The sequence below is a fragment of the Gigantopelta aegis genome, unplaced genomic scaffold (genome assembly GCF_016097555.1).
Source record: "Gigantopelta aegis isolate Gae_Host unplaced genomic scaffold, Gae_host_genome ctg3200_pilon_pilon:::debris, whole genome shotgun sequence".
Lineage (NCBI taxonomy): Eukaryota > Metazoa > Mollusca > Gastropoda > Neomphalida > Peltospiridae > Gigantopelta > Gigantopelta aegis.
In genome coordinates, this window is record NW_024533226.1 from 1 (window position 1) to 10,537 (window position 10,537).

Consider the following 10,537-nt stretch of genomic DNA (forward strand, 5'->3'; position numbering starts at 1 on the left):
GATTATTTTGCTTATACATGAACACAGCACCTGTAAATAGCAATTTTCATCAAAAAAGATTGTTTTACTCAGTCAGGATAAAAATAAAATCTTGAAATTCACTTTTTGAGTAGTTTGTTGCGATTTTGTTTTCAAATCCTGGGTTGGGGTAGGGTAGGGTCAAAGTGCAGCCAGATTAGTTTGTCCCTGTTTACCTATTTCTGATGCCTGCTTAATTAAAATGGCTGAGAAAAACACCCCCTTCCCGCTATTTTTTGGTGCGAGGTATACATTATCATAGGGTAGGGAGTGCGCTCCCCCCCCGCCCGCCAGTGTCTGAGGCCTTGCAGTTAAAAATGCTTAGCCATGCTAGCCCAGATAGGGTTAGACTAGGCCTATAGTACGGTACATATCTGGACTGTGCTCTGCATCATTCATAATGGGTATTTTTTTTACTTTCATTTAAGTTTGGCTTTGCCTTGCCTTGGCTTTATTATTGGATAGGTCTGTAGTTTATAACCTATGCTCATTTCATACGGTCAGGATAGCACAAACCATGGCCTTTGTTGAACCAGTTATGGATCACTGGTCGGTGCAAGTGGTTTACACCTACCCATTGACCCTTGCAGAGCACTCACTCAGGGTTTGGAGTCGGTATCTGGATTAAAAATCCCATGCCTCGACTGGGGTCCAATACCAGTACCTACCAGCCTGTCGACCGATGGCCTAACCACGACGCCACTGAGGCCGGTATTATACTATTAAGTCATTTATGTTGTTTTACAAGTCAGGTTGATGAAAGCGAAGTGCCTTGTCGTAAAATAGAGCATTTGTTTACACTGCATAGAGGCGTTGGATGGAGCTGACATCACTTTGCCCCAAGCTATACCACCGGACATCACAAAAACAAAACAAAATGGCTGCCCCCAGTTAGCAGGAATAATCACATTTTTTTATTAACTCTAAAATTACGCGTTTTTTTCATTTCTTAAAGTGTCAATATGTGTTGGTTTTCTGGGTATGCATCTTTCCAACACATCACATATTTGAGTTGATCCTCCCTTTAAGGTCCACACAGATATTGAGAGAGAAACCTGCTGTCGCCACTTCATAGGCTACTCTTTTCGATTAACAGCAAGGGATCTTTTATATATATATATATATATATGCACCACCCCACAGACAGGGTAGTACATACCACAGGCTTTGATATAACAGTCGTGGTGCACTTGCTGGAACGAGAAATAGCCTAATTACTGGGCCCAGATTGACCGTGCATCGAGTGAGCACTTTACCACTGGGCTTCTTCGTGCCCCCTTGTAAGAAAGGTGAAACTACTACATATTCAGTATCATACACTCTTTAAAAGGAACAAAGTGAATGAAACTACTACATATTCAGTATCATACACTCAGTTTAAAAGGATTAATGGAACATAGTGAATCAATATCCATAGCCAAACCACTGGGCTACGTCCCACCCCCTTGTAAGAAAGGTGAAACTACTACATATTCAGTCTCATACACTCTTTAAAAGGAACATAGTGAATCAATATCCATAGCCAAACCACTGGGCTACGTCCTGCCCCCTTGTAAGAAAGGTGAAACTACTACATATTCAGTATCATACACTCTTTAAAAGAAAAGGAACATAGTGAATCAATATCCATAGCCAAACCACTGGGCTACGTCCCACCCCCTTGTAAGAAAGGTGAAACTACTACATATTCAGTATCATACACTATTTAAAAGGCACATAGTGAATCAATATCCATAGCCAAACCACTGGGCTACGTCCTACCCCCTTGTAAGAAAGGTGAAACTACTACATATTCAGTCTCATACACTCTTTAAAAGGAACATAGTGAATCAATATCCATAGCCAAACCACTGGGCTATGTCCCACCCCCTTGTAAGAAAGGTGAAACTACTACATATTCAGTATCATACACTATTAGTGGAACATAGTGAATCAATATCCATATCCATAGCCAAACCACTGGGCTACGTCCCACCCCCTTGTAAGAAAGGTGAAACTACTACATATTCAGTATCATACACTCTTTAAAAGGATTAGTGGAACATAGTGAATCAATATCCATAGCCAAACCACTGGGCTACGTCCCACCCCCTTGTAAGAAAGGTGAAAAACTACATATTACTATACAATCTTTCAGCTTATACATAGTGAATCATATCCATACACTGGGCTACGTCCCACCTCTTTTAAAAAGGTGAAACTACTACATATTCAGGATTAATGGAATAGCCAATAGTGCTAATTTTTGTAAGAATATCCATACATATTCAGTATCTACACTCTTTAAAAATCCACTGAGCTATGTACGTCCCACCCCCTTGTAAGAAAGGTGAAACTACTACATATTCATGTGCTTCATACCCCACCTCTTTAAAAAGGAATAATGGAACAATTAGTGGAATCAATGTCCAAAGCCGGCTAACCGAGGTGAAATATAAAAGCAATTTGTTTGGATTAAAAAGATAGTGAATCAATGGCTGACTAGGGCAATGGTACATGGATTGATATTTTATGTTCAAAAAAGTGTGTCTTATGGGTTGATGTAAAAATCTATTTTGATCTTTTTTTGACTTAAAATTTTGCAGTTACTGACTAAAATAAGATTGACTTGGTGTTTATAACATTACTAATGTAATGCCAAAAATTTACTATTTTTTTCTTCAGTTCTGTTTGTCTTCAGGCGTGTTCTGGTTCTCTCTGGTTCTTCACCTCACGCAGTGCTGGATGAATCTTTCACTTTGACCTGTACTGTGACACAAGCTGCCAACCTTGATGATAAAGTACTGTTCTTTAGAAAAACCACGACTGGTGCGTTTGCATCTCTGAAACAGACAAATACTTCATGTGCTGTGTTCCGTGGTGCACCGACAGGTTACACTGCATCCTGTGGGAGTGGAACAAACAGCAGCTCGTCCTCTACCAAGACGTACACTCTGTTGGCATAAACAGCAGATCGTCCTCTACCAAGACGTACACTCTGTTGATAAACAGAGCTTCTTCAGTCAATGATTCTACAGATTGGTGGTGTGAACTATATTATAGTTATAAACGGAGTCGGAACTTTACTCTGAAAGTTTACAGTGAGTACATTATCAAGGTATTATTTATATATCGGGTAATTAAAAAAAGTCCCACTTTTTGAAGTTGAAAATTGGGGGAAAGATATGCAATGTAGAACAGTGATATTTTGCACAGAATCATTTTATTATATTGTGGCAACATTTTCAGTTTGATACAAGGCTTACATGTACTTTTAAAATGGTGCACAATGTAACACAAAATGCTATACTAATGTGAACCTACTCAAAATATACCGTATATAGGCCTACTACCAACAACGATCGATTGTCGCACCATTTTCTTTTTAAACAGTCCATAATTTTTTCCAGATTAAAAAAACCCAAACATATTTAATTTTTTCCTTTGAGTATTATATTTAAATTGGCCCCATTAGTTTTCCGACTGCAACCCTATGGACTAATAGTTCCTGGCACAAGTCCTTTTGTAGGTAGTTTTTCTGACACAAGACTCAAGAAAATCAATCCTTGGAGAGAGCTTGCCAGAAATATTTTCCAATTCAATCGTACTTATAATTTTATTATTGTAAAATTTACTGCATTTTATTTTTGTACTGTTACGTCATGACCCTGCACATAGCTGATATATATTATGTCACTAGAAGGAATGCATGCAGTGTTACATGTTAGGTGATGTCACATATTGCCTTTGATATGGTATGACGTAATGAACAGATAGCAGACCGGCCTTGGTGGCGTCGTGGCAGGCCATCGGTCTACAGGCTGGTAGGTACTGGGTTCGGATCCCACTTCATACCAAATGTTGGGCGCATCTTTCCTGAACCATGCTGCAGTTGTTTCTGCTCGGGTTAAGACTGATTGTCGTCCGGCGTCTTTCGTACGTGTCGCCATCTGAGACCTAGAGATGATGGAGAAGTTATCGAAGCTTCTCTTTCAGGTGAACAACCATCTAGGTACCTTCCTTCTTGGGTTGGATAAGGCTGTGGAAAGTCTTCCCCCGATGGCTCGAGATTATTTGGCGGCTGCTGCGAAGGCGTCACATCACATTGCTCAGATGTCTGGGCGTTTGTGGGCAGACAATCTCTTGTTGCGATGTGATCATTACTTATCTGGGCTACGGGCTACCGGTGTTGTGAAAACTTATTTTCGCAGCCGGTCAGTGAGGGAGACCGTACTGTTTGGGTCGGACTTCGGCCTTGTCATAGATAAGGAGTCGGTTAAGTTCGTTCCCCTGCCCCAGTCTGGTAACGCTCGTAAGCACCGTTCCGGTGCTGCTGCGTTTTGCCCGCCTTCCTCCAAGAAACCAGCTTTTCTTGAGGGGGTTCAGAATCCTAAGGTTTCTGCTCCTACTTGGCAATCTGGGACGGCGCCACCCCCCGTCAAACAGAATCGTGCTCGTCTGAGGGCAGCACGTTTTCGGGCTACCGCTAAGGGCACGGCACCTAAGAGTGGTAAGCCGCTGGGGTGAGGGTGTTGCGACGACCGGCAACTGTTAACGGAGGTGCCATTAGCAGATGTTCCCGTGGGCGGCAGGTTACGTCATTTTTTTCCACAAAGGCGTCTCCTGCCAGACCTGGACCCATGGGTTCTGTCGGTCGTCAAGGAGGGATATCGGATTCCCTTTTCTTTGGCTCCCCCTCTCACTTCGGCTCCCCAGATGCCTCCGATACCGTCGTCCGACAGGTGGGTTCTGGTGGAAACAATGATTTGCCGAGTTTCTCGGCAAGGGTGTCATCCACCAAGTGGATTTGGACTCCCGGGGGTTTTACTCCCATTTGTTCTTTGCCCAAAAGAAAAATGGCGAGTGGAGACCGATTCTCAGCCTCAAGCCACTGAATGCATTCGTGGTCGTTCCTTCCATGAAAATGGAGACGGTGCAGTCGGCTGGGCTTTACTCCAGGTTGGGGAGTGGGCAGCGTCAATCGACCTAAAAGACGCCTACCTGCATTTTCTGATTCATCGTGATTTTTGGGCACATGCAACTACCTGGATGACTAGTTAATTCCAGCTTCGTTCAGCAGGCATGTCTGACAGGCATGAGTCTGGTCATCGACATGATACTTCGCTTGGGATTTATTCCCAACTGGGTGAAGTCGGAGCTGGTGCCAGCTCAGTTTTTCACGTATCTCGGAGTTGTCTTCAACCTTGTGGAGGCATCCATTCGACCGACGGATGCACGCCTCCACAATTTCACGATGCTGGCTCAGCGTCTTTCTCGGAAGCCGCGCATTTTGGTGCGCATGCTGCACGGGTTGTTGGGACATCTCGAGTCGTTGGCTGCATTGAATGTGCGGTTCAGATGATTCAAGAGACCTCTCCAGTGGCATCTCTCACGTGTGTGGGACGGCCGCTGTTGGGATACGTTGATTCCGGTGGGGCCTTGGTTCGTGCAGATGATCTGAGAGTGTCTGGTCGACAAGTGCTTGTTCCAGGTCATTCCCTTACACCCTCTTGCTCTGGAATTGGTCCTGTTCACTGATGCTTCCCTAGAGGGGTACGGTGCGCATCTTGGGGATCAACATCTGTCAGGTGTGTGGAGTGCCTTCTAAAGGAGCCTCCATATCAATCTATTGGAGATGGAAGCCATTCGCCAGGTTTGCCTCCAGTTTTGGAGTATTATTCGACATCGTCAAATTTTTTTGAGATGCGACAACACGGCAATTGTCGCATACGTCAATCATTGGGGTGGCACCAAGTCCGAGTCACTGAGTCGCAGGGCCTTGGAGATCCAGGAATTGTGTGATCAGTGGGGGATTGTGTTGATGGCAAAACACATTCCCTCTTCAGTCAACGTCTTGGCCGACGCCTTGAGTCGTCGTTCACCTGTCCAAACAGAGTGGATGTTGCACAAGGGGGTTGCAGGCAGGATTATGCTATTGTGGGGGAGTCCACAAGTGGATATGTTCGCCACCAGGCTGAACCACCAGTTACCGGTGTTTGTGTCTCCCATTCCCGATACTCTGGCTCTGGAGTACGATGCGTTGAGTATGGACTGGACGGGGTTGGATCTGTATGCCTTCCCGCCACAGTCTTACTCAGCAAGGTTCAGGCCAAGGTCAGAATGCAACCGTGTCGAGTGATGCTCGTGGCGCCGGGTTGGGCAGCCCAACCCTGGTTTCCTCAGCTTCTGTCACTGTTAGTGCAGGAGCCGGTGCGCTTGCCACCTCTTCCGGATCTGCTCAGCCAGCAGCTGCGGCAGCCAGTGTGGCATCCGAAGCCAGAGGTCTTCTGGCTTCACGCGTGGAGGTTGTCGAGTTTTCCTTGCGAGGCAGAGGCTTTTCGGAATGAATTGCTGAACTCGTCTCCTCTTCGAAGCGCCGGTCAACTGAGCGAGTTTACCAATGCCACTGGAGCACTTGGGTTCGTTGGGCAGGTGAATGGGATTTCGATCCCTTATCACCTACTGTCAATGACTTAGCTGAATACTTTCTGGCCTTGGTCCAGGAAAGGCAGCTTAAAGTTCAGACAGTCAAAAGTCATCGTTCTTCAATCTTCACTACTCTCAGGCAGTGTGGTCGGACAGACTTTTCCACAAATCTCGTATTGCATGATTTACTCAAATCTTTGCAATCCACGGTTGAGAGGCCTTCCATTTTGCCAAAATGGGACGTCTTTCTGGTTCTTCATGCGCTCAAGGGTTCGCCTTGTGAGCCATTGCGGTTTGCCACTCTTCGACTTTTGACTTGGAAGACACTTTTCCTGGTCTCTCTTGCGGTTTGTCGCCGTATTAGTGAGATTAATGCTTTCTTGCATGATTTGGTCGATTATAACCCTGATGAGTCAGTTACGTTGCGGACTGATCCCATCTTTGTGGCTAAGAACCAGCCACCAGGAGAGGAGTTTCCTCCGGCAGTCATTCAAAGTTTGTCTCGTGTGTTGCCTTCTGATAATTCTGACCGTCTCCTTTGTCCGGTCAGGGCATTAAAGTATTATCTGCATCGTACTAAACTTCTTCGTGGTGGGAAGAAGAGGCTGTTTATTTCTTACACTAAACAGCCGGGAGATATTACTAAGAATGCTTTGTCTCGATGGATTGCTGCAACCATCAAGCTGGCATATGAGATGGCAAGAGATCATGTTCTGCGGAACTTCTCAGTTCGGCCTCATGAGATTCGAGCGATCTCAGCTTCCCTGAATTTTCACGATTCCTTGGATATTATCAAGCTGATGAATGCAGGAGTGTGGAAGGGTCGACATACGTTCGACCGCTTCTGTTTTCGTGACATGGCAGTTGGTCCCGATGGTACCAGACGTATCCAGTCGGTGATTGCTGGTCAGCAAGTTGTTTCCGTACGACGAGCCATGAGACAAGGGAGACCTCTATTCCGGTAGGCAGCTCGTACAGGTCGTGTCGGGAAATAGTTGAGCCACCTTTTCGGTAAAGGGTGTGGTTACTATCTGGGGCAGTCTAGTGCTTTTCCTTTCACTTGTGAGATGGTTTTGCCTTACGCGGGGGGTGGAAGATGTTTTATTCATTCGGGTATTGATAATTAATAGTCACTTAGACTTTTATTCCTCGTATGTCTTGGTTGTCTTACACCTTGTCATTACTTGAGATGATTCACGTTGGTCGAATGGGTAAGTCCTCGTGTTTTCTTACCTCCTCCCATTAATGTTGAATTCACGTGCTCTAACGGTGTTAAATCACGTCCGTTATAGCATAGTTGTTGTGCTAGTACAGTAAGTTGAATAAGACTATTCAGAAAATTTGTTTCTAATTTTCATTATTATTCATACTTACCTAGTACTAGCACAACAACGGTTACCTCCCACCCGCCCCTAGGAGGTCTTACCTGGATTCGGTCATTACGGACTGCCCATGCGTGGATATGGATATACATCTGGCAAGGGAAGACAATTCTGCAGTGGAGGAGATGGCTCAGGTTGTATAGCATTGTTTTTGTGCCAGTATGAATAATAATGAAAATTAGAAACAAATTTTCTAATTATACTGAAAATAAAATGCACAATTCCATTGACTTCCATGAAAAAACCCGGATGCAACCAGTTCTTGAATAAAGAGTATACTCTTTTTATCATCAAATGTGTTTGGTCTTCGTTTTTCATTTAATAGAAATTTAGAGTTGCTTAGACATTCTCTATACTTGTATTTATTTGGCAGTACTTCAGCTACTACATCTTATTTATTTTAATTATTTTTAAATTTTAAAATAAAGGTACATACCGTTCAATTACACATATATATAATTATTATATTATAAGTTCTTGTTTGAATTTGAATTTTGTTTGTTGCAAATGTTGTCTATACAATGTAGCAGGCCTGCAATATGAAAATGTATCTTTTCTTCTACGCTCTCTCTCTCTCTCTCTCTCTCTCTCTCTCTCTCTCTCTCTCTCTATATATATATATATATATACATCAGGTATCTATCTATCTATATATATATATATATATATATATATACAGTGAAATCCGCTTAATTGCATAGCCCCGGTGCATGTTAAATTCATGCCAATAACCGTTATAACCGATTATCCGATAGAGCCCCACTTCCAGATTATAACCAACGGTAAACTTTACAAATGCCTTGTGGACAGTCTATCTTACTCTTAACTGCAGAAAATTGTCTGAATGCCCATACATGTATGTATTTCATTTGTTTATACATGTATTTTAAAATAATAATAAATAAAATAACAGTATAAATGTTGATCAAATTTTTTAAATTTTGCATTGGTAAATATCTGTGGTTGTGTTTATCGATGCTATGTCTAGCTACTAATATTCACGTTGCAGTTTGTTGCACATGGCTTTTCCACAGTTCACACCTAGTGTTCTGAGGGGTGTTGAGTAGTGAAACTGTGTTACTTGGCAAAGCACAATTTCCATGTGCAGGCGAAATATACATAGCTTGAATTAGCAACTATTAATTGTCAGCCGATTTCAGCTACAGTGTACTAATGTTACAGTATATTTTGTTAGAGATGCTATTGTGCATTGAACAAAATATAAGAAGCGTAGTGTTTAGTTTGCTTATTTCATTCATTAATTAGAAAATTAAAAATATTTAATAATGAATAAAATTATTAAGACGATGTAAGCCAGACCTGTGCCCGCCCCTCCTCCCCCCTGTAGGAACCGGGGGAGAGGCCTGTGCCTGCCCCCTTCCCCCCCACAAATGTTCCATATACAGATTAAAATCTGGCTTAATTATCCCCTCCCCCCTCCCCCCAACTAGACGGTGCCTTCCCCACTCCAGATGTCATACCTATAGGCCTGTAAGCATCTTATTCTAGAAACAAAGACCCAATAGGAATATTGTAAAAATTATTTACAAGTTAAACAGTTTAAAATATTTTTATCTGCATGTCTGCTGTAAGTTCACGAAGGGTCAAACCTCATGAAAGAAAAATACAAAGAATCAACTCAAATGTAATAACATGAAATCAAAGTATATCGCCAGTTTTAGTAATCGCTTTTACTTTTTCTTCTTTTAAAATTAATTTTTATTGTTTCTGGTAAAATATTAAAGGTTTGTGGAACATTTTATGATGGAATTTTCTAGAATTTTTTGGTTTTCGTATGCAATTAATCGATGTCTTTCTTTATAAAGCTATTCAAATGTGTGACATAATTTGTATTGATTTCCCTTACCGAAATGACTTATATTTTTCACTTATAAGTGAAGTACAAGTCGTTAATACTTTTCAAGTATAAGTGACTTATAAATAAACGATTAGGATTTTGTATGCAAATGAGGTATCACTTATACAAAGTATATGTGACATATAGGTGAAGTGTTAACTATATATATAAGTGAAGTGTAAGTCATTCGCTTATATTTAACAGAAGTATTAGATATATATACAAGTGACTTATAAGTGAAATATAAGTGAAGTATAAGTGATTCACTGATATTGAACAGAAACTGCTGTATAAGTAAAGTATAGGTGAAGTATAAGTGATTCACTGATATTTTACAAAAATGCTGTATAAGTGAAATATACTTCACTTATAAGTGATTCACTGATATTTACAAACATTGCTGTATAAGTGAAGTATAAGTGATTCACTGATATTTTAAAAAAAAGAAGACTATAAGTGAAATATAAGTGAAGTATAAGTGATTCACTGATATTTCACAGAAACTGCTGTATAAGTAAAGTATAGGTGAAGTATAAATGATTCACTGATATTTTACAAAAACGCTGTATAAGTGAAATATACTTCACTTATAAGTGATTCACTGATATTTTACAAAAACGCTGTATAAGTGAAGTATAAGTGATTCACTGATATTGAACAGAAACTGCTGTATAAGTAAAGTATAGGTGAAGTATAAGTGATTCACTGATATTTTACAAAAATGCTGTATAAGTGAAATATACTTCACTTATAAGTGATTCACTGATATTTACAAACATTGCTGTATAAGTGAAGTATAAGTGATTCACTGATATTTTAAAAAAAAGAAGACTATAAGTGAAATATAAGTGAAGTATAAGTGATTCACTGATAT